This window comes from Atractosteus spatula, chromosome 4 (assembly GCF_055471065.1).
Source record: "Atractosteus spatula isolate fAtrSpa1 chromosome 4, fAtrSpa1.hap1, whole genome shotgun sequence".
Classification (NCBI taxonomy): domain Eukaryota; kingdom Metazoa; phylum Chordata; class Actinopteri; order Semionotiformes; family Lepisosteidae; genus Atractosteus; species Atractosteus spatula.
In genome coordinates this window covers 47,832,926-47,858,903 of record NC_142709.1, presented here as the reverse complement: position 1 = coordinate 47,858,903, position 25,978 = coordinate 47,832,926, and positions in this window count along the sequence as shown.

Below are 25,978 nucleotides of genomic sequence, written 5' to 3'. Positions count from 1 at the left end.
AGTACACTGCTTAATGTCACAAAGCCGTTCTTCACCAAACCTTCTGGTCACAGATAGTGTCACAGAGTGAAATAATGGATATGGGGTGTTGAGGACTATATTAACTTTAATTTTGCATAGGATAGCCCGTGTCTCTGTAAGTGTTGATACGTTTCCATGCTATTTATTTTAGCTTTAGGCCATATCAGAGCTCTTCCTAGCACAGATAGTGGAGCAGATACCAATTAACGGGGATTGAAGAACACACTGTTTGCTTAGTTCCCACACGGTAAGGTTTGGCACTTTGGGGTGTGTGGTAGTGGTGCTGAGTCAGTGCAGAGCCAGGGGCAGAGGAAGACTGACAGGTGAAGAGGAGAAAAGACAGTGCACCTTGACAGCTGCCCCCTTGCATACTGTCAGTTAGTTAGCCCTGTGCCCTTAGCCATGCCCACATCCAAAACATACTGTAAGCCCCAGTCACAGGACTCACAGAGAAGACACAGAGAAAGAAGAAAACGGGGGAATATGGTATGTGCTACTGGACCCAGGAGGGGACTTGGACACCAGGGACCATAGAGTAAGGAGTACAGGAAAGCTCTGGCATTGTCTTCCTTCCCCTTTACACAGTGCTGGACTTAGAGAAAAGAAGGTAGGGAGGAGTATAAGGGACCACATTTTCTGGACAGCAGAGACTGAAGAGGATGGATTTTACCAAATGGATTTGTTTGTTTATTTTGGAAAACAGTGCTGCTGGACTTTTCCTTTTGGGTAACTGGGGCCAATGAGGGTTTGTGTGTTCTCTGAGTACCCATTGTGGATAATGGGTACTCAGGCACTCTTTGTGACAGATAGGCAGTAATAGATATTGTAACCAATAGATTAATTTGACTGTAATAAAAGGGCAGTTATGGAGGATAACTGTCTTGTCTGGTCTGGTGAGATATAAAGAAACTGTTGAGGGGGGAAAGGGACTTAGCACCCTTAAAATTGTTAGGTGGCATAGTTGGTACAAAGCTAAAGTCTAAAAAATCCTGCATTTTGGGGGTCACTATCTACAGTAGCTATACAGTATGTGTGACAATAGTTCCAAACCCCCAGCTGTTAGTTTACAGGAAAGCTATTTTCTAGAATGGTGTTCTTTGAAGAGAAGATTGAAATGTGGGCAATCGGATTTAACCAGATGGCTGCATCAGCCACTAATGCAGAGAAAAGGAGCAACTCTTCCAGTTCCAGGAGCCTGCATCTCTTTCAGCAGCAGGTCTGCCTGCATGCCAGAGTCCTGAGTCCAGGAAGTGTCAGGAGGCTGGGCCCTCACAGGAGAGATGGAGAGACAGAGAGAGAAGCTGACAAATGTTAAAAACAAGATATGTAGAAGGAGTATGCAAACAAGAAAGGTCTATAAATTGTTTTATTCAAATGAGGCGCGGCAGAGAGTGGAGATATGAATGGAATTGCACGCTCCGAGATACTCCATGTTAATAAGATCAGATTATTTCAGCTCTATACAGATGAAATTGTCTCATTTATTTTTAATTGGAATTTCAGAATGACGCTCTGTAAAGAACAGTCTCCTTTATGCCGGGATGGGCAAAGGAACAATTAAATTAAAAATGAGTTTATGCAAATACTGGAATGCACCTGAATGAGTTGCAAAAAAGAATGCCCTTTCAGATTCCACTAATCCTTATTTTACCTCAGAACAGGTCCGATGAGTTTTCTCACAAAAATAACACTTGACCATGAATAAAATTGAACCACGGATTGTTTATCCACTCTTTATAGCCTCCATGCTCACAATATTCACAGTCACATTTTTCATTTTTTACATATTACTATGAAGGATTAATTATTTTATTAATTCAGCTTTATAGTATCTAATATAAGCTTGGTCTTTTGTCTTCTAATTAATATAAGCCATGATCTTCAGGAGTGTCCTAATCACCTTTATTCTGCAGTGTTTTTTACACTCAAGAATCTGCTGTATGTGATAAGACTTAAATCAGTTCCGCTGTAGTAAATTTCAATACATGTTTTGGGGTTTTGAAATAAAATGCACTTCAGGTCTTATCTAAAACCTGACAGGACAATAAGAGTTTTAGCTAAGTGCCGACTTTTAACTTTTGGATAGGTTAAATTATATTCCTTGTACTCTCTTGCCTTTTTAGAAAAGTATACATATCTAAAACAAAAAAATCAACTAACAAAATTAGATTATTGCTAGAAAGTGGACCATTTTGATTTATCTGTTTCATTGTTGTGAACCTCTCTAGAGCACACTGGATTTTTATTCTGCTTGCAAAAAAGTATATTTTTGTGATTTGTGTTGGATCCTTGTGCATGCATGGTAGTCTGTAGTCTATCTGAGGATCAAGCTGATGCAGTCATGCCAAGGACATTATAAATGGTGTTTTTTCAAAGACATCCTGGAGGCTCCCACAGTATATATAAATGGTTGCTGCCCACATCTCTGTTCACATATTTTTAGCTCTCCAACCTCCACCCCAACTTCACCTTTGCAGCTGCCTCCCTAATTCATTCTTCACAAGCAAGTGGGTATTGTGACAGTTCTGATTTCCTCAGCCAGGCAAGGACCAATGTATCAACACCTAAGCAGTAAGTATGCTGTCCCGTTAAATTCATGAGCTTGTTGTAACAGAAGCCGGTCCAGGCTCCTGTGAAGTGTAGTTCAGGACCCTATGCAGACAGTATAATCCAGAACTAAGTGGAGAAGGACAACATGGAAGAGATGTAGAGGATCAGGACAGGTTGACAGACAGAGGGGCATGACGGCGGTGATCCAGGTACCCAGGGGGCATGGCACAGGCAAACAAATCCAGACAGTCCAAGGGGTAAATCCGGGGTGCATGTCCATGAACCGGGGGATCCATCTGAGACAAACAAGGTTAAAATCTGGAACGGGATCCGGAACAGGAACGAGGAATAAAAACCAGGGTAATGGGGCCAGGTGCTCCGAGTCCTGGACTCAGATGGTCAGGACGCCGTGATGAAACCCATGCTGTCGGGTCTCTCCTGGACCCACTGGTAAGTGGGCTTCCATCAACCAGTGCTGAGACAGGAATAGCGAGAGCGCCAGGCTTTAATATTGGCAGACTAAACAGGGGGCAGGTGCACTTAATGAACTAAAATTTGAAAGGGTCAGAGTTCCGTTAAGAGGAGGGATGACGATCGCGACACTTGTTTCCCCATTATAAGTATTAAACTGAACTACTGAAAGGCATCTGTTACGACCCCAAGTGTCTAGGGGTAAAGGGGTGTAACATTTAGGATAATTCTTTTGGAAGCAGGGGGGTTTTGGTGAGGGACTAGGAAGCGTGATAACAAGGGTAAGGAACTAGAGTGGTGCCAAAGGAAAGAAAATAACAAACAAAATGGAGCTGGCTAGGACAGTGAGGGAAAGCTAATCTGACTACAAAAGAAAACCCGAAACACATGGTCTTCAGCGTCTTCAACACCCTAGCTAACCTGCACTGACTACCCAAAACCATACAAGACAAACAGAACTCACCCGTACTAAACTAGTGTACTAATACAAAATCAACTAAGTGTGTAAGTGTAAGGATGAACACACAAACAAACGACAGTACAAAGAAACTAACAAAAAAAACAACAAAATAAAGCCAAAGCTATACGAAAACACACACAAAACAAAACAAAACAAAACAAAACAAAACAAAACAACAAACGAAGCCGAAGCAATAACCAGAAGCGAAGCGAAGCGAAGCGATAACCAAAACCAAACGGGACCGAAGTCAAACGAAAGGCCCCTTCTTGCTGAAAACTTCCATGTTATATAGTGAATAAAATGAGTTCTGATTGGCTGAGGGCTGATTGATGATGACATCATATTGAAACAGTGGTGTGATGGTTGGCCAATGGGGAAGGGAGAACAATCAAGGGTCAGCAGTGTAGTGTTTCATAGCCGTTCAGGGACGCCAAATATGTAACGTTGTGGCTCTCTGAAGGCACCAGTTCTGTAGGGTTTGGGCATTTACTGAGACAATTATCAATTGTAGCAGTAAATCACAAAGTTGATTCTTTTGATGGCTTTAGAATCCAACCATGCGACATAACTCAAACAACGCACACACACAGGTACTAATACACGAGGATACATTTATTAATACATAGAATATGCATATAAACCTAACAGATCTTATCGAGAGGGTTATCAGAATACAAAAGATATATATTCAATCAGTTACGAAGAGTTACATATATCAAGAGGACATACGTTCAGTATATCATTCATTTAGACCGTTTCATAAATGAACTTGGTTATAACTTCTACATTAGATACTCAAAACAAGTACATAACTCTTAGGAATTAAATTGATATCAACTGGTTGGGATAACAATTGAATTCTCGAGCTGTAATGCAGTGAAGTTGAATACTCATCCAATCTTTGGGGATTCAGATCTCCTGCGGGCACAAAGAAACAGTTGCAGGCTGTTGCTGTCCAATCCGCGCTCTCTGGCTGTGTGCCAGGCTGTGCTGTGCGGCTTGCGACGGTGCGCTGCTGATGCTCACTGACCGGCTAGTTAGTGTTGGCTTTAACTAGCAAAGTTTGTGCACAGGAGAAAAGATGACTGTGAGTCCCAGCAGGTTAGGAAGAGGACCGGGTCGTTCCTGATGAAGAGCTAGTTATGAATAGTGATTCAGCTGTCCACAGTTCTGACCTGTTCACGAGGCCTGCTGCTGGTTACTCTCTGGCAACCTCCACTCTAGACTCTTAGAACAAAGGAAAGTTCTGGCACTCGGACACACTGGCCGTTCCGTGGTTGTCCGGGCTGAGTCTCAGGATGGTCAGGAGGCGCGCTGCGAGAATGTCCTGCCCTTGGGAGCCTTCTGCTCCTGGGCCGTCCTGCCCTGGAATTCTCCTTTGAATTCCCTTTAGAACAGTCCACAGAATCCTCTCCAGAATCTTACTGAATCTCCCGAATCTGAATCTCTCAGGCCTGTGTTGCCTGTTTTTACCTGGAGGAACTTCAGCTCATTGATTGGCTGAAAGTTCCATGGGCATCAGAGTCCCACGTGGGTTACTCAGCCCTACCAGTCCCTGATTGGTTGATCAAGGTGAGATATGAGTCACTTAGTCCTGACACTTAGTAATGCAGTCCAGATGTCCATCTGGCACTCCCTAGACAGATAGGCGCCAATGGATGACCATTGATCATGATAGCCAGACTTAGCTAAGTGCATCCCCCTTTGGGAGCTGTCCTAGGACCTTAAATCACCCTGCACTAATGGTCTCTCTGTGGCTGCACCACAGAGATGAACAGAGAAATGGGGCCTCATTTGGGAAGCTCAGAAACACTTAATTCTGCCTTATTATTAAGCCTCGCCGCTACATATCCCCCCTTTTTGAAGGTCACGAGGTCCTGAGGCGTTGTTGCCTTCAAAACAAAACAGAGTTAAGTGATGTCCCTTGCCATTAGAACATTAATCTTAAATGTCCACATTACTCCTCGAGAATTCATACCAGACCCAGCATTGGATACAAACAGGATGAATAACATCTGGAGTATGTATAAACACGGTAGGAGACATTATCTAAGTCTAGGAATTACACATCAGGAAGCTCACTGTCAATATCTGATACCTCTGTAGTAGATATTTGGGGAGAAGTCACTTCCTTTCTTTTGACATGCTACCTTTGACTCATTCGTGCTACCCGGAGTACATCTTGATGTGAGAGTACATCATTCAGAGTACATCCAGTCATGATCCAGCTACCCGGCAGTAGTGTTACAATAACACCAGTTCCTGTTCCCAGCCCCCCGATAAACCACAACACCTGTGTTGGGTATCTGCTAGGGTGGTTTGGAGGTTTGTTCCATTAAAGCAAACTCAACTACCTGTACCTCTTCAGGGCCTACTGTTTCTTGGATTTCTATCCAATTCCTTAGTGTGGCACCTGAAGGCATCCACGACCTCAAGTTTGGTCTTATATTGTCTGGTTCCAGACCGTACAGTGTTAAGTTACCATGCTGTACTATGTTCAGGTGGGTAGCTGCGTCAGCATGCGTAGGCTGCAAAGGAACAAGTAATAGGTTAATTCCATGCTGAAAAAAAGAAGAAAGAGAACACAACGTTTCGGCCGTGGAGCCTTCTTCAGGTGTGAGCCTGAATCCCCCCTCACACCTGAAGAAGGCTCCACGGCCGAAACGTTGTGTTCTCTTTCTTCTTTTTTTCAGCATGGAATAAACCTATTACTTGTTCCTATGCTGTACTATGGCCTCCTCAGGAACTTAAAGGATCTGTTTTATTAGGTAGCTGCATCATGCCTGTCACAAGTCATGGTGACAGTTAAATGTGGTGTGCTGACCAGCCATTTACTTCCCACCTGCTCTTCATGGGGTTCATTAACCTCCCTCTGCTCGTTAGTAGCTTTACACCCTTCATTGGTGAATCGTTTAGACACAGCCAATGGATAGCTTTAGTAGCCATACCCATCTCAAGATTTGGAACCGAATTCAATCTCGGATTGCCTTCTGGGTGAGCTATGAGCGATGGGGTTAATGTCACATACTCCTCTACTAAAAAGAGTGGAATCAAGTGGGTTGGAAATTGTGCCGTGGTTAGACTGGCTACAGTGGCACTAAACTCCCTTAACAGGTCTTGTGTCAACATTCTGGCCTGTTGCACACAAGCATAAACCCACTGTATAACACCAACAATCATGTCCACTGTTTGGGGAATAAGGTTTAACCCTGTTGCATAGGAAGTTGCCTGTAGGGTTTTCCCTAAGCTTTCCAACTTTTGCTGCTGTCGATACAGTCTGTCACTACCCTCTGGCATCTCTGACACCTGCCTTCTTGGGGCAGTCAGGGTGAGAGTGCCAGTAGCACACAAACCTACCAGAAAAAGCAAACGTGCAACAGTGGCGGCAGCAATCAGTCCTCCCAAAAGTCTTTTCGGGTGGCTGACCCCAGTCATCTCCTTCTGAGTGACTGTTGCCTTTCTAAGCTGGCGCAGCGTGTACATGGTGTCTTTCTCAGTATGCCATGTGGCATCTTGGGCACCAACATCCTGGAAATCTGGGGAGATCTGACGCAGCTGCTGATGCTGCTCCTCCATTTCCAGGGCATCTGCTTTTTCGATTTGTTCATGCCTGTGCTCTAGGAAACCTGCAGGGGGCGGTGCAGTGGTGGAGCATGCCTGACCCTTGGCTGAGTGGTCATCTGGAGCACCTGAGTGATCTGGGACTGTTATCCCATTCTCACTGTTCAGGTCCACCCTGCACACCTCCTGATTGAGGAATCCCTCTATCAGCATGTTTACAGTCGTTTGCTGGGCGTGGGTGTAGGACACCTGCTCGCTCCCCCCTTCCCTCGCTAGGGGTTCAGGGAGCTGCCCCAGCACTGGGATAGCTAGTTCACTGTCTTTGAACTCGCTATCACCCACCAGGCCCATGTCAGTGCAGGCGGGGATTCTGACACCCCTCTTTGCGATGTCCTGCACTGGCAGGCGGGTGGCTTGACCATCCAGCTCCAGTATGGCTGAACCACTGTTGGTCAGACTCAGACTGACAGACTGAGCTGGTGGCTGTAAGAAAACCGGCTCGGCTTTCATTCCCTGTCCCTTCTGGGGGACTGGGTGTGTTGGCAACCCTGCCGTTGAGGCAGGAACAATCAGGTCAGTCTCACTCACTAGCTGGTAGTTGTGAGAAATAATGTTACCTGACTGCAGGTTCCCTGGGTCACAGCAGAGGGAATCGGCATCTGGGATCAGGTGTGTCCACAGCGCAGTAGTCTCAGCGTCCAGCTGGACCTCCTGTCTAACCTGTGAATGTTGCACCAGGGGCACCTGGCGGTGGCCCCGTGACAGCTGCTCAAGCAGATCCTCACTGATAGAGGACCTCTCAGGGCTAAGGGCGAGGGCTACATCACCAACCTGCTCTCCTGCCATCTGGATCCCTTCCACCACTGCAGGGTGGTGGTCCTGACCCCTCTTGGGTGCCAGGGTGCACAGGGAAAGCTCCTTTTCATCGCCAGGTGGGGAGATCTGCTCCTCTTTAGGGATGTAAAAGGGGTGTGCTTTACCTGGTGGATCAGGCGGCTGCTTGGAGCACCGCTCCTGTGGCATGGAGGCTGTTGTGACCTCAGCCGGGACACGACTTCCCTGTATATCCGGGGAACAAGAAAATATTTTTATTTCTTGTCCAGAGGGAACAGAAGGAATCTCCACATAGGCTTCTGTGTTCAGTGGGCACTGTGTGAGCACAGTCTGCCTCTTGGCCCCCCTTTCCTTCTGTACAGAAGGCTTAGGAGCCTTGACCTGTTTCCACACTTTGCCTTTCTGGTGATCCACCAAAGGTTCCACTCTGAGTCGCATACCCTTTTCTTTTTCTACCCGTTTGAGCTTGCCGTGTGACATCAAACACCTTTCAACCTCAGTGTCAATCAGTGTCTCACTGTGTAAGACATCTCCCATGGCAGCCTTGAGGTAAAAGCTTCCTGCTTTTCCTCTGTGTTTTACTGCCTGCTCTATGACTTCAGGGGTGGAGTCAGCACTCGCTTGGGAGTGGCTGACCTCATCCAGGCAGGAACCCTTCCGCTCAATCAGATAGACTGAGGGAGTGGGAGGGGGCGGGTCTCCGCCTCCTCCAGTGGAGAGTATCAGCTCATTCACGCTTCCGGCAGCCTTGGGGAGCGGTTGTCCCTGTCCTGATAAAACTTATTCAAGCCTGGCCAGGCAGGCGGCTACTGAATCCTTTTGTTCAGCCTTTTCTAGCCCTTTCCCTCCCCCGGTGTTCTCATGGCACTTAGGACGCTGGGTGCGGTCCTGTGTGCATGCTTTGGAACGGGGCTTAGCCAGCTCAGGAGCCTGTGCTCCTTCGAGCAGGAGGGAATTAACCCTGCTGGCTCTGACGGCGAACACAGTCGCTTTAGCAGCTTTTTGCTCAGAGCGACTTTGGACATCATACTCCCAGGCTTTCTGCACGAATCTCTTAATATCAGTCATTTTCATGGTCTGTGCATCTGTATGCATTAAGATCATCTTTCTGACTGATGGGTGGAGATTCGCAATGAATAAACCCTTGAAATGTATGTTCTCTTCGCAACCCTCATCATTTCGCCCTGCAAAATAAGTTCATCTAAGTCTCTCATAATATTCGCGAGGGGACTCTGCTCTCTCGTGCTTAATGTTAAGAGCGGCGGCTATCGCGGCAGTCGGGTCAATAAACGCACTGTATTCTTCGATAAGTGCATGACAAAGCTGTTCAAAGTCATTACAGACTTCTTTCATCTGCCTAGCCATCCACTCATGTACAGCTCTGCTGGTAGTTTTCCTGACCAGAAACACTTTCTTCTGTTCTGTGGCGTTTGGCAGGTACTGCAGGTTATACCTGAGGTCTTGAATATAACTCTCGATATTATTCTCTGACACTGCGGGGTCAAATCTCTCTATGTCCTTCGCTAGCTCTCTCAGAGAATGGAGATTTATTCTTCTAGCTTCTCCGCTGACGGAGATATGGAAGAGATCTTGGTCGGACTTGTCACTGCTAGAGAGAGTGCTTAATAGCGACTCGAATTCAGACCTTTTAGCAACCATCGTTAAACTTAAAGAGTATTACTTTTAAGTACGAAATCACAGTTTTACCACAGAAAATCACAAGATCAAGTATGCAATCAACCCGGTAGATCGCAAAAGATCACAAAACAATCAAGCACTGCTTAAAGAGCAAGGGGAACTTTTTTTCCTTTCGGCTTTCAGCACACACTGTATTATCGTGTATGAAACCCGCGGCGTTTTATATGAATTATTCCGCTTGGTTGATTCATTTCAGTCTTGCCACGCCCACCCAGGGACGCCAAATATGTAGTGTTTCATAGCCGTTCAGGGACGCCAAATATGTAACGTTGTGGCTCTCTGAAGGCACCAGTTCTGTAGGGTTTGGGCATTTACTGAGACAATTATCAATTGTAGCAGTAAATCACAAAGTTGATTCTTTTGATGGCTTTAGAATCCAACCATGCGACATAACTCAAACAACGCACACACACAGGTACTAATACACGAGGATACATTTATTAATACATAGAATATGCATATAAACCTAACAGATCTTATCGAGAGGGTTATCAGAATACAAAAGATATATATTCAATCAGTTACGAAGAGTTACATATATCAAGAGGACATACGTTCAGTATATCATTCATTTAGACCGTTTCATAAATGAACTTGGTTATAACTTCTACATTAGATACTCAAAACAAGTACATAACTCTTAGGAATTAAATCGATATCAACTGGTTGGGATAACAATTGAATTCTCGAGCTGTAATGCAGTGAAGTTGAATACTCATCCAATCTTTGGGGATTCAGATCTCCTGCGGGCACAAAGAAACAGTTGCAGGCTGTTGCTGTCCAATCCGCGCTCTCTGGCTGTGTGCCAGGCTGTGCTGTGCGGCTTGCGACGGTGCGCTGCTGATGCTCACTGACCAGCTAGTTAGTGTTGGCTTTAACTAGCAAAGTTTGTGCACAGGAGAAAAGATGACTGTGAGTCCCAGCAGGTTAGGAAGAGGACCGGGTCGTTCCTGATGAAGAGCTAGTTATGAATAGTGATTCAGCTTTCCACAGTTCCGACCTGTTCACGAGGCCTGCTGCTGGTTACTCTCTGGCAACCTCCACTCTAGACTCTTAGAACAAAGGAAAGTTCTGGCACTCGGACACACTGGCCGTTCCGTGGTTGTCCGGGCTGAGTCTCAGGATGGTCAGGAGGCGCGCTGCGAGAATGTCCTGCCCTTGGGAGCCTTCTGCTCCTGGGCCGTCCTGCCCTGGAATTCTCCTTTGAATTCCCTTTAGAACAGTCCACAGAATCCTCTCCAGAATCTTACTGAATCTCCCGAATCTGAATCTCTCAGGCCTGTGTTGCCTGTTTTTACCTGGAGGAACTTCAGCTCGTTGATTGGCTGAAAGTTCCATGGGCATCAGAGTCCCACGTGGGTTACTCAGCCCTACCAGTCCCTGATTGGTTGATCAAGGTGAGATATGAGTCACTTAGTCCTGACACTTAGTAATGCAGTCCAGATGTCCATCTGGCACTCCCTAGACAGATAGGCGCCAATGGATGACCATTGATCATGATAGCCAGACTTAGCTAAGTGCATCCCCCTTTGGGAGCTGTCCTAGGACCTTAAATCACCCTACACTAATGGTCTCTCTGTGGCTGCACCACAGAGATGAACAGAGAAATGGGGCCTCATTTGGGAAGCTCAGAAACACTTAATTCTGCCTTATTATTAAGCCTCGCCGCTAAAGCAGTGTGGACATAACAGAAAAAACACACACAGAACACACACTGGGACGTAACACATCATTGTTGTGGTCAGGAATTCAGAAGTGAGCATGTGTCTCTGAATCCTCCAAAACAGTCTAGTTTCCATTCTGCCAAGGTGAATGTAGTAGAGTGTTAAACCAAGCAGTAGAGATAGGTAGAAAAAGTAAAGAGTAAAACAGTCCATTCCTCTCCTCAAGAAATAAGATAAGAAGCTTGTTCTGTGGAGGTACTGAAGTGCTGTCTGTTTAAATCTTTGATGCATGACAGAAATTAAACTTGATGTCTCCTAATTGTCTTCTTTTCTGTTTGCATTACTGTTTTAATTGCATTTTTATGCCTATCATTCACAAATTTAGATTTCAAGACTCCTTAAACACCAATTGTTAAAACTCCACTGCAACTTAATACTGCAGTAGATGCCAAAATAGCTTTTAGTGCATAAATCAAGATGCTATCTCCCTTTCAAACACAATCATACACAATAAAGAAAAGCAGACATGCAGGCCAGTGGAACCACCCATTATCCAAATTCCTCAGAACTCGCACAAAGCATTGCCGAGAAAAAAACTCTGTTCACTTCAACTTAATCAGCAATTATTCAATTGTCAATTTACCTTATTAATGGCTCTGGGATTCTCTGAACTGAACATGCTCCTTACTTTAAAGTACTTAATAACTGTAGAAACTGAACTAACAGGCATAAATCAAGCTGACACTTAATTAAATTAATTGCTCAACCTGTGCAGCTGTCTTTTTAGGGACAGACCAAAACACCTTGCACCCTTAAAATATGAATGTGTGAGGAATTTGTTTTATATTATCTGCTTTTAGTTATCTGTTTGAAGCACCATCACATCTAAACTTTCCAGATTTCAATAATTCAATCAAAAGTTTCTTTTTCAGAATATGCGTCACAGGGCACTGACGAGCCTTTTTATCTGTTTTGACACTATATGTTTAAAAGGAAGGTGGCATGGTGGCACAATGGTTAGAATTAGGCCTTGCAGTGCTTGGCCCTGGGTTCAATTCCTGGAGCACTATCTGTGTGGAGTTTATATATCCTCCCTGTGTTCATGTGGGTTTCTGGCAGGTGCTTTGGTTTCCTCCCACAGTTCAAAAACATACTGGTAGTTTTATTGGCTTCTGGGAAAATTGGCGCTGGTGTGCGTATGTTTGCGTCTGTGTGTGCCCGACAATGGCCTGGCGTCCCATCCATGGTGTATCCTGCCTTCTGGCCTTACGCCCTTTGCTTGTTGGGATAGGCTCCAGGTTCCCCTGTATTGGAAAAAGTGGTTAGAAAATGGATGGCTGATAATTGTATTAATTCATCACGAGAGCATCTTGAACGTACTGTATGCTTGGCCTATTGTCTCTGAATACATAGACCATTACTATCTGGTGTGTACCAATTACATTTTGTTGTGTGGTGTTTGTTAGTATCTTTTTTTTTTGCCATACCCTGTACTTCTCAAACATCAGCCCCCTTTCTCAGACTATGAGAGTGAACTTGTACTAACCACAGACACATGCCCACAATCCATGCCCAAAAACCAACAAAAGACTCTTCTGGTACCCTCATTTATCAATCACTACCCCACAGGCTTTTTCCCAACTGTGTGATTGTCTTTCTGCCTCAGTCCCCAAAGAGACAAGCCGTAGCACGAACAAGAGAGTGATGAGAACTGAAGAACAGATGGAAAAGTTATATACGAGAGGAGGCCATTCAGACATCTACACCTTTTTGTAGTTAGCACCTAATTGATCTGAGGATCCCATCCAGCCAAACAACAACATGGCTGGTTAGCTTAATGAAGAAGGTCAGGGTTCATCTGAGAGGATGTGCTTCACTGATTCCAATTTCCAAAGCACACTCCCCACACACACCAAACCCCCTCCAGTTTGGCTGAGGATTAAAATTCATAAGTCTTTTATGAACACTAGTGGCATGTAAGAGCAAGCAAATTAAAGAGGCATAATTTAACCTTCATATTCTCATAATGCGAGAGGAGGGTTTTTTAGACTTACACATGATACAAACAATGATTTATACAACTAGAGGAAATATGAATCATACCTTGATGAGTGATGAATATTGTTTTCTGTTTCCTTGTTCCTTGGAGTCATTTTGAAAGTACTAATGAATAGTTTTGATTGAAACCTTAGGCTGTGTTACGTGAAAGTACGACCACGTAAGACTAGGAACATAATTCCCTCACGGGACCATTAGACTGACAGATGCCAAAGAGCGTTTTTATTTTATTTGTCTGAATAAGCAGTTTATGAGACAGCCAAATTGTGAAAAGGTTCATTCGATTAGGCTCATCTTTAGATTATACTGTTGTTCCAAATATAGTAAAACAAACCACAGCTGTGAAAATGAATGTTCTTAATCTCTTAATTTGAGTTTTACAGAGGGAGGGGAGAGTTAGGGTGTATTGGCCTTTCTGGGGAACAAGAAGATAAAATACATTAAAGAACCACCATTTTGATCTGAAAACTTAATTTAATGGTTTAGAAAGGCTATTAGGAAATGACATATTTCTGGGAACACATCCAGCATAACCTCAATTTATTAGTAATACAAGCGATCCAAAAAGAGATATTTGCCATAGTGAAGTGTTGCATTCTTGAGGGTTACAGTAACACAATTAGATTTATGTTCAACTAAGAAAAATGTAGAAATGCCAGACACAAGATGTAATATTAACACAGATTGATTAGGAATGGTAAAAGTGCTCTTATTCAATGAATACAACTAAAATAGAAATATTCACTTATTTCAATTCAAAACACTTAAGCCCTTATATCCTATGTCCTATGGGGATTTAAACACAAAGTGTTTTTGAATATATGGATCAGATATTTTTATGATTTTAGAACAGACAGCAGGGTACCAAGTTATTTTTTAATGTTGACCCACTTTTGTAAGAAGAAAGTTGACTTTTTAAAAATTTAATCATCCAGTGATAAAATATGACACTTCTTTTAAAACAAGAGGTGTAACATTAGTAAAGATTGATGAAGACTTTTGATATCTAAAATATTGTAACATGCAGTTTGAATCCAACTGTCAGGGCAGCATTTTAGTCTTAAACCCTTTATGTAATGAAAGGCATTAAAACGCAATAAATGTTATTTATTCCAATATCCATTTCTTTCATTTTCAGTGTCTCTCAAGATATATTCATTTGTCCTCTTAAAATGTTGAACAGAAAAGTTGTATTTTGTGCAGCTATTAAAAATTACTTAATAGTAAACCTATTGTTATAAAAATCGAATGTCTCAATCAGTAATGTATCCATAGTATTAATGTAAAAGCTCTCTTGTTCATCAACATGTATAGCTATGCTGACATGAAAGGCACTTATACGTATAGTCAGATATGATGTTAAAAATGGGACTAATTTCTCTGTAATAGGATACACAGTGAACACATTAACAGATATTCTTTCTTTACATTTAAAAATACATATCATGCTATCAGAGGTGCTGCATACTGTACAGCAATATTCTTGATAGAGGGTCTTTTGTAGTCAGCAAATTTGATTGAACAATTGTTTAGATCAGAAGTCATTTCAATTTTCCATTGTATCAAAGCAATACACGTATGTGTGTGTTTTTTTAAAGCTATACAAATAAATTAAAAACATGTAATGAGATCTAGAAATCAGGAACTAACCATCACTACAGATTTGCCTGGTTTGTTGCTTTCAAGAAAAAAAACACAATGTGTCCTTCGAAGGATGTAATAAGCTGTGCTGTTTTTACTATTGCTGTTCATGTTGGAAAAATTTACAAATGTGCCTCTTTTGGTAAGAGTCTGTAAATGTAAATAGTAACCTTACAGTGAAAAATGTGTCTGGGAATTTGAAAGATTTTGCATGACTTTCTTCTCAAGAGTACAAGTACCCTTTTGTGTATGTAAGACATGTAGCCAAAAGGCAGAACTGTAAGTTGTGAATGTATGTACAGCAGGTGTGTGTGTCTCTGTGTTGATACCATTGGACATATTTTTGTCTATACCACAATTTACCACTGGGTGGCTCCAAAGTGACAGTTTACAGTACATGAGTCTGGACTTCTCCCGTTTAGCAATGGCCTATAACATATGCACAATAACATATGCAATACATTGTGGAGGGCAGTACGGTGACACAGTGACTAGTATTGCAGCCTTGCAGTACTGGGGCCCTGAGTTTAATTCCTGGGGTGCTATCTGTGTGGAGTTTTGTATGTTCTCCCTGTATTCATGTGGGTTTCCTCTGGGTGCTCTGCAGTCCTAATAATCCAAAAACACACTGGTAGGTTAAAGGGCTTCTGGGAAAATGTGGCCCAGGTGTGAGTGTGTGCATGTTTGTCTCTGTGTGTGGCCCTGGGATGGACTAGCATCCCATCCAAGGTGTATCCTGCCTTGTGCCCATTGCTTGCTGGGATAGACTCAGGCCGCCCTACAACCGTGTTTTGGAAGAAGCAGATCGAAAATGGACTGATGCATGAAATATATTCAGTAGAAGCATAATCGCTACTTTTCTTTCTGAGCAGACAAAAAAAACTCTTAAACCTTTTTTTGTGTTTGTCAAAAACCCTCCTTATTTTTTTGTCTTTCAATTGTATATACTGGTCTTCGATCTCAAAAGTCAAAGTGAACCGCGTTGCAAACAAGGCACATAAATAGTCAGTTATGATGTTTGAATAGACCAATGAGCTAATCAGAGTAGTTGAAATACCTGGCCTTATAAAATATGACTAACAATAGAGAAGGCACCTGTTAAAGACCTGTGACCTAAGAAATGAAACTCTCCATGTCATGAATGTCCTCAGAGATGAAACACAAGCAGAGAAGAAAAAAAAACTATTTAGAAGCAAGTTTTATTTTTAAAAAACACATTTCGCATAATCTGACCAAGGTTGAACAAGAAATTCCTCATACTGTGGATTGTTTTTCCCTAAGATACATTTTAGATTTTATTATTATTTAAGTAGGATAGAAGCTTTTAAGGTCAAGTATTTCTTTAGTCTTTTAATGTCAAAACAAGAAGAAGAAATCTGAATCTTTGACACTCTCAGTTCACTACAACCAGTCCGATTGACTCCCCTGCTTGTATAATAAATCTGTCCTAAGAGAGCGATGCAGTCACTTTAATCAAACTTTGTCACACTTACATATAGAAATTACTTTAAAAACTCGAAAATACATTTTTATTCACTTAATTAAAATGCAAACAGGAGAGAAAGCTTTTGCCCTATATGTAGCAATATAGGTAGAATCTACTGTATATTTCGTGTCTTGTTTGCCCCTGGAACTTACTACTAAGAAGAAGACACAATGGTGTTTGTGTCGCACAGTATTTGGCTGTAAATTAATAAGCTTAAGTTAAAATAAAGAGAAGTTAAAAGGTGAAGTTGTCACCATTATCTGAATAACCGTGGTTCAAACGCAGTCCGATATTTTAAAAATTCGGCTTTGCCTAAACTGCGTCTTTCCACTGTTCTGTAATATGAAATGTCAGTCCACCTGCTTGTCTCCTGCCTTTCCTGAGTGTTGTTTCTGTTGGTGATAACTACCGATGATTAGACTCAGGCACTGCTCCACAGAAAGCGAACTCAGTACCTGCGCCAGTTGTAATCAATTTCATGGCTTTCTGTAAGTCTGCAGGGAACAACCGTCTTCTGCGTCTTGTCCTCGTTTACACTTTTTTGGTTTCATTTTTCTTGAATAATGCAACATGGCTTTTGTGAAAGTCAGAGAAACACGATATTGCTCAGCTATTATGTACATTATCCTTATGCTGAAATCTTTTTTAAGTGCATCCCAAATACCAACCGATCGAGCACGAACTACCAATCAGACAGTCCCGTCACTTCTGTCTTGCACTTCTATTCCAAAAGTGCATTGTTTGCTTAGGAAGCACGACAAGTGAAAAATAACTATGACAGGAATTGTGTGTGCGATATTGCGGGTGGTAATGAACTGCGACTTTTTCTAGACGCCATGCTCTCCCGGTGGCTGGTATTCTGGCAGCGAATCGTTGCTAAGCGTTATCCCGTGCTAGAGGAGTCCGGAATAAAAGACAGTTTCCATATTCTCTTACCCGTTGCTTAGCTACCACTTTGCAGTCGACATCTCTTCCCCAAGTTCGCAGAGAACAAGCAGCTGTAATAAAAAAGCACTGTTGTAGCTTGTGATAGAAAGATCTGGAGATTGCTTTGAGTGGCAAGCTAGGCCAGGGTTTGGGGCAATGATGAGCAAGTTCTGCTGATTAATTCAGTGCCTATTGCAGGGAGAGAAAATGTAATCAGTCTGAATAGAACCAGATTTCTGCACGTTTTATTACTGTTGATTACAAAGCTGTGCACGAAGCCAAAAGACATGAAGTCCCTTCCCATCAGACACTCTGCAGTATTTCCTGAATGTGTCCTGCACATTACAAACTGAGCTGAAGGGTTTGTTTTTTCCTCAAGGAGGACCTGCTACATCATGACAGCACCTACAGTACATAAACAACCTATGGCCCTTTCTTGACTTTACCCATTCAGAACTGATTTTAGCTTGAGCTAAAATCTCTTAGACCTACTAGAAGTGATACTTGAAAGATTATTTTCTCACTTTTTATTTCTGTATTTTTTTAAAAGTCGGTTGTGGTGATAAAATGTCAAATAACATACAATTCTCTGCACTTTTTATCCACTTACAATGCAGGAGTCGATTTTGTTTTTGCTTAGTTATTGAACAAAAAAACATACAACTTAAGAAAGTAGTTCAAGTAGGGAGCTGCGTCAGCATGCGTGGGCTGCAAAGGAACGGGTAAAAGGTTTATTCCACGCTGAAAAGAGAAGAAAGGAAACATAACGTTTCAGCTGGGGAGCCTTCTTCGGGTGTGGAAGAATGCTCCCCAGCCTAAATGTTGTGTTTCCTTTCTTCTCTTTTCAGCATGGAATAAACCTTTACTTGTTCCTTTGCAACTTAAGAAAGGTTCTGAACAAAAAGAGGCCATTCAACCTACGTATCTGACCCTTTTGGTAGTTATTAGGTAATTGATACACGTACATCCATCCATTCCTTTGGATCCAGGATTTAAGCTTCAACATCATGGCAGGGAAGCTTGTTTCAGACTCCCATAACTCTTTGGATAAAGAAATGCCTCCTGTTCTTGGTTTTCAAACACACTTTATCATACAGTATATGCAATTTCTGTTTGTATCTGCTGGTTTGTGCTTCGCCGCTCATTCTGAAGAAATACACTCAGTTGACTTTGTTAAAGAACCTTTGACCCATTTGAATAGTTGTATCAAGTCTCCTCATATTATGAATGTCACAAACTTCCACTAGAAATGTGTCATCCACTGTAACATTCAGCTGATTCTGCTACATGTCATACATTGTTTTTTATTAAATAAGTCAAACCAATCATTCTGCACAACCCATTCAGTTTTGCTGTTATATGTGATTGTTTTAAAGTGGGCTTCAGTGGTATCCAGGCAAAGGAGGGAGGAGAGTGCAGCATACTGGGAAAAACATTGAGTAACACAAAAAGGTCATTTTAGACTATGCCTACCTACTATGACAATCTGGCGCGTGACTTCCTTTTGGGTTTTCTACAGAGAGCCTTGCTGGAGAGTAAGTTAAAGAGAGAGTTGGGAGGGTTTCTGTTTTACCAAAAGTTGCCGTTCCAGAGTGACTGTGCCAATTGTCCACATCCACTGGAGGAATCTTGGTCACGGCTGGCCACTGAAGGCCGTAGGGCTGAACCTGCACTCTGAGTGAGAGCTCTTCACTGGTGGGGTGGTTGGGCCATTCATAACCCTTCCAAGTGCCGTTTGGCTGTCTCTAGCTGTCCACTGTGGTACGGAGTGGTACTATGATGAAATAGATTACAACAACCAAGTTCAATCAGCCTCAGCTGTCAGTGATTTGTAGTCACTCCTGATGTCATTTACTCACTTAAAACATTATAAATACTGTACGTGATCCCCTTCTCTCCATTTTTGCATCCCATCTCCACCCCAGTCCACCTTTGCAGCTGCCCCTTGGTCACTCCTCACTCTTCAAAGGAGTCCCACCCTCCTTGTCCAATGAACAGGACGTTAGCCCTCAACTAAGCTGGTTAAGGCAAATTATTGCAACTTAAAACACTCACTAAACCTTTTAATATGTCTGATTCTCTGGGTGTTATATCTACGAAAACCTCAAATGGAAGGGTATAAACTGAAACTTTTTTTTTCAGATTAGCACAGTGAAATGTGGCAGCACTTTTTTGCATCACAGCAACATCTATAAGAAAGTACTGCCTGCATGGTGGCACACTGGTTAGCATTACAGCCTGGGGCCCTCAGTTCAATCCCTGATTTGGGGTGCTATCTGTGGGGAGTTAGTATGTTCTCCACATGTTCGCATGGGTCCCTCTAGGTGTTCCAGTTTCCTCCCAAGTCCAAAGACATGATTAATTGGCCTGTGGGAAAATCGGCCCTGGTGTGAGTGTGTGTTTGTGACTGTGTCTGTTAGCACCCTGAGATGGACTGGCGTCCTATCCTGGGTATATCCTGCCTTGCGCCCATTGCTTACCGAGATAACAGCTTTCTAGCTCCCCCACAACCCAGAGCTGGGTAAAGTGGTTAGAAAAATGTATCCAACCTCACAGAACGGATTTTTTGGCAGCAGCAAACAACTTGACTGGCAACAACAACAACAACAAAATTATACTTAGTTATTAACATTAACCTGAGAATTATTTTTGAGAAGGATCACACTGGTATCCGTAACATGATGCAATAAGAAGCCAGTAATTTAATATTTTACAGAACATAGGTCTTACCTACCCTGAAATACTGCACAGTTACCTGTGTGAAGTGATCTGCCTGTGATCGCAAGTTAATAATATTCTCTGGACTCCAAAACATTAAATTTATACACTCACTCCAACATATTTTAATAATTTAAGATCTTTTGTCAAATTTGAAGTTTTGACCTTTGAGTCTTGAATAATTTGCTGTGGTTGTGGCCTAGAAAGGTAGAATGACACATATCGCATACTTAAATTTAACTTTGTGGTGATCTTATAAAATAACCCCTTTGCTTTTGTTGAATATCTAAACATCATTTAAAGCTAACCTGGTCCTTTTACTATTAAAAGGTATGTAATACAAACACTGGAGCAGGTGTAGGTTGATAGTAATAGAAATCAGTTTACTCTTTAAACATTCACCATTTAGTTCAATAAATGTATTCAGTGCACGATAAAATGTATGTTATCCTTGGAAATCTTCACTTGATCTGGCTGGTCGTCTCCTGAACAAAACTGAGCATTCAGAAAGAAGAACTTCGAAGAGACAGAAAAATACCATTGTCAAATGTTAAAATAAAGAGCAAGCATTTTGGGTTTTCTGAGGGAATATCATCATTGGATGCCTTTACTGCCTGATTTCTAGGATGGAAATGTGCCTGTCAAATGTAAGAAACTATTTTATATTTTCTTTCTGTTTTCTAATCCTTTTTAAAGATAGTTTCAAAAGGGTTTCTTGTGGTTTGGGGGTGTACTTTTCTTTTGTAAATAATATTTTCTTATTAGTTGTGTCATGAGTTTAAAAGCAAACATTATGTACTGTATTATAATTTTTATTTTCCAGCAAAAAAAAAGATTGTAGAATTTGAATTTTTAATTTGGCAAAATTAGCAAATGTGGGTGTTTTCCAGTAAAACATCATCTGTAACTTTAATCACTGAGTAGTAAAGGGAAAAGGAATGCAAAATGTCATTTTAGCAAACTAGCAAATTAGATTAGCCATTAGCAAATCATTTTGTTCCTCTTGCTGTTGTACTCTAGGATGGTAAAGTGTCTATTGAGGAGGCGTTGTTTCTGTTTTTCATAATTCTTGGTCTGTTCTGGTTGTAGTTTTTTCCCTTTTTGATGCCATTAAATAAAAATCTTGTTTTTCAACAGCCAGAATTATAGCAAGATTTTCTAAAGATGAGATGTGATATAACATACAGTAGCTTGTGATTGGACATGATTTTCCCAGCCACCTTTCAGAGATATGTGCACTGTTCAAATTCTGCTTGTAAATTAAAATTCTTGTGAGAGAATGTTTCACCTGTATGTGTTTGGGTTCTACAACTGTAGTACAAGTACTGTAGCTTACCAGCACATTCTTAGCTTTAAGCATTATAAGCCCCATACACACAGATGGACTTATTTCTCATCTGTAGGCTGGTGGACTTCTCACCTTGCTGTAGCTGTATCCTATGTTATAGGTCCCAAAGTATTAGTGTAATATGAAACGTCCATTTTTTTGTATGTTTTAATTTTCTGGTCTTTGGGAAAATCTGTTTGTCTTATACATGTCTCAATGTCTCTTTTATCCTTATGCTTTGGGGGTGTTAAGTGTCTTTTTTCCTATTAGGTTGTTAAGGACTGCAGCTGAAGAGCAGGACCTCTGGTCTCTCTAATGACCAGAAGAATGTGATTAGAACTTTTCAGTTACCGTGGAGATTAAAGCTGATCGGAAGGTCTCCTTCAGGGAAACCTACTGTATAGTAGTCCTTTAAATACAGAACTCAACAGATCTGCTCATTCAAATACTACATTTACTCCCATTCCAGATGCCACTGTTACATGTATTGTATATGTGTCTGTTTCAATTGTTTCTTTAAATCACATCACAATCCTTATTTTCCTAAAGTACCAAAGGTTTTAGTACAAAAGGTCATTACACAAAACGTTTTAGCTGAAAAGAGCTCAATTAAAAAAAATAGTGTTGAATATTGTCATGGAACATCAGTGGTCCTATGGCAGTTGTATTAATATTAATATGGCAGTAGTAAAAGTCAGGTTCTTCATTTTTTCAGCAGATTGCAGAATAAAAAATAACATATTTGTTGCACTCTGATTTCATATTTATTTCTGCATGTTCCTTCTTTCTGTCATCCATCATAAAAGTAGGAGTAATGTTAGCACTGGGATAAACAGGGAGAGATCTATTGACTTGCATGACTTTTCCATGCTTTTTCCAGGCTAACCTTTAAGTACAGGATGAGTTGCACTGAATATGCTGATGCAATTACCTTTACTGCCAGGGTCCGTCTTGTTTAAACAGTGAAATCTAAGGCTCCAGGCTCACGGAACAGATGATGTTTGTGGAATAAAATATATAGGTGCTCAAATATTCATCAGTGCACCAAGCACTGCAGTAGTTCATGTTTGCATATGAATGAAGAAACTCAATGCTGGGCTCTACCATTCGTCCTACTGAAGAAAATGACATTTAGTTTCAAGTGACATTTATTACTCCAGAACAGTGAAATGAATTTGCAGGCCTTATCATCTATTCTTTAGAAGAAAAACTTTTACTTAATTTCTCTTTGCCTTTACTGCACCAAGGTGGTTTCACATACAATGTTTCTTTGGAGGAATATTTTTCTGTGATGGCTGCAAAAACTGAATTAACGAGAGTTACTGGTGATATTTGTTGGCTGACTAGCCCCTTCAGTGATACTTTTTTCTCTAATTCTAAACGCAGCAATTGGGCTAATTTGGCGATTTTGTTTTATTTCTTGTTTACATGTAATCATCTCTTTGAAATCCTTCAACGGTTCCATTAGAAATAGCCCACAGTGCCTGTTTTTATATTCTGTTTTATTTGCTGTTTTGCCCACAGCAAGACGTGTTTTACAAAAGTCCCTTTTTACTGTCAGAACCACAGATAAGCATCCAGCACAGCTCCGCATGCATGCCAATGCCTGTAAGAGTAGGTGTCTGAAAATACAATACAAATAAGCCTCTTGACTGGGCACTGTATTTATGAATGGGGTACATGGTAGGCAATTTAAAATGGAGCCATTGTGAGAAGATACATGTAATTAAAACAAAACTTTGTCTCCCTGTCTTGGGTATAGTCTTCGAGTCCTGAAAACCATCATTTTTATGCCTGCTAAGTTATTGTTGTTGTCACGGATTCTGCTGCATGATTTGTGACTTTTTTTCTTCAATTGTATCTGATACCTGTGGGAATGAGCTTGTGTCTCCTGTTCCCACTGGCAGCGTGCGGAGATCTGGACCTGCGTCTGTGTCTCTAAGGCACGTTGGTCCTGGCAGAGCAGGTGGCTGGAGTCAGAGCGCCGTCTCCCATCATGCCTCTTCAATGGGGATGAGCTGCCTCTGTCCTAATTAGGTTGAGGGGAGCTTTGTCAGCCCTTACTCAATTACGCCCACAGACCTTCATTGTTCAATAGACAGGGATTTGCCTCATAGATGCACTGTACATCCTCTAGGTTTCCCAGCCCAATCTGCTTTGTGCTCCTTCATGGGAAAAATCTTCTTCCCAAAGTGCTGTAATCTGTGCTTACAGCACCTTATCCCTCTTCCTTACCCACCTGTAAAAAACTGTAAAGGAAACCTTTATTTAACCAGATCAAGAAGAAAATCTCATTGGCTATGATGACGTGGTCAGTATCCAATTTATCAGGTTGTACTGGAGCATCCTGAATGGAACGTTTGCTCATGGATATAACCACAATGCTTCCATCTGGGACTTGAACCCATACCTTGCTGGCCCAGTGGCTCAGCACTGCTGAAAATACAGGGCACTATCTTCATGATAAGTGTATCCTCTGCTTTGACTTGTTGGATGCTTTCTACATTGGGTGCAATATTTTAAATACTGAGCTAACATACAGTATGTTAGCCACCATATTGACTTTCACACTATACTGTCGAGTGCAAAATTAATTTCAGGATGCTCTGGTTACTGTAGGTTTGCAACTAATCATTGTGTCATTCAGCACTACAGAAGAGTAACAATCCTGTTGTAAAGAAAAGGCATTGCAAGCTTTATGGTTTATGGTTTATTATGAAAAATGATTATCTTTCTGCCTAGCTTCAAGGAAATTTATTCTGACACTGTTTAGGAGTGAGACCTTTATATATGTGTACACAAAAGGACAAACACAGCCAGGTTATGAATTATGTAAATGTTGTTCTGCATTATCACAGCTCTGATGCTTTTTTAAAGACATGTATACTAAGAAGAGCGAAGCCTGAGAGCCTGCTTTAATTTATGCATTACAAAACCTAAAGCAGATGGAAATAATTCAAATTTCAATCTTCTTTATTCCCTTTCCTTTATTACTTTAATTGAATATTGGTTTATTGAACATGCATTTTATTTTATAATTTAGTATGACGTGGTATTCATTTAAGCTTTTACCTGAAGTTTTCCCATTCATGCCCCGCGTTCAGTCCTAAAGGTTTAATATCATACATAAAATAAGCACACTCTGGGTCCGAACCAGTGGCTCTGCATAAAATTATACTTAACAAAATCTGATTCCTACTGGTTCCTACGGAAACGTATTTGAGATACTTTTCTTGTATAAACGAGATACAGGTCTTTTTTTCTCCGTGGCACTGATGAGCTTCCGTAGGTTCCCTCTTTGTTAGACTGTAAAACTTTACAAGGTTTGTCAGAGTAGAAATTACTTAGATCTGTTAAGAAAATCGTCTGCTTTTATTTTACACTTTGTCTGGTCCGCAACATACAGTACTTTTTGATCATGTAAATATTGAAAACAATTTCATCTTTATTTGAATGCGACAAATGCTTCTCACATGCACAGTCAGAATAGGTGGGACTTCACGTTCTTTTTTATTGTGTGCAGGGACAAAGTGACAAAATGTGAGATCAGAGTTGAGTGTCTAGAAAAACAAAAGAACAGTATACCCTGCCTGTGATGCTATACAGTCTTGTAAAAGGCTTGATATTATTAATTCATCGGACTGGGCTGCAAGCCACTGTTTTGAACAGAATGGGCATAAAATATACCTTCAATAGTTTGAAAGAGTACAACAATACTGCTGTGTATGGCCTACAGTACATACAAAGGAGAGGAATAATGTAAGTAAGAAATCCCCCAAATCTTCTAAACTTATAAAAAAGAAGACTTTATATTAATAATAAGTCCTGTCCAAAGTACAGTTTAGTCCCTGTCTTTCCAAAATAGTCTGTGGGTTACCTTGACCCTTTGTAGGGATGTACTATTGTATATACAGTATCTATCTGATACTGGATGGATGAGCTTACTGTTAAATCAATTTATCTGATGTGCTCCTATGGAGAGAACAATACATTCTCTGTTAGAAAAAATAACCTTACGTTATTACTAAAAATTATTCTTCCACTGCCTTTGTGAATTCCTTTTTTCTGAGTTACATTTCTTCTAACAACACTGAAAGTATATTCCTTTTAGTTGATTTAAAATCATATTAAGCAGAGAAGTGAAAGAGAAAATGCATTTTTTTTGAAGGCCACAAAAAACAGGAAACATCCATCAACGCACAGTGAAAATATAATCCGAATTTAATCTCTAATGGAGATGAAATTACAGATTCTGCTGTAAATTACAGGTTCTGCTGTACATCATACAGTACACAATGAATGCAGTGTTTAATTGCTTTACTCTGGTACTGTTTTCCTTGGGATGGGCATTTATTCAGAATGAGACACACATGTGCAAAACAGACTTGTTGTGTGCTTTGTCCACATTTTATGTAAATGTACAAAATGCCAGTTACGTTTCAGTGCAATGTCTGTTGTTTAGATAAGAAGAAGGGAGGACATGATAATTCCCCATCTGAATAGTAAAGGTCTCCCGATCGATGTAGACACGACCGAAGGCAGTTTGTCTATGAGCAACGTTG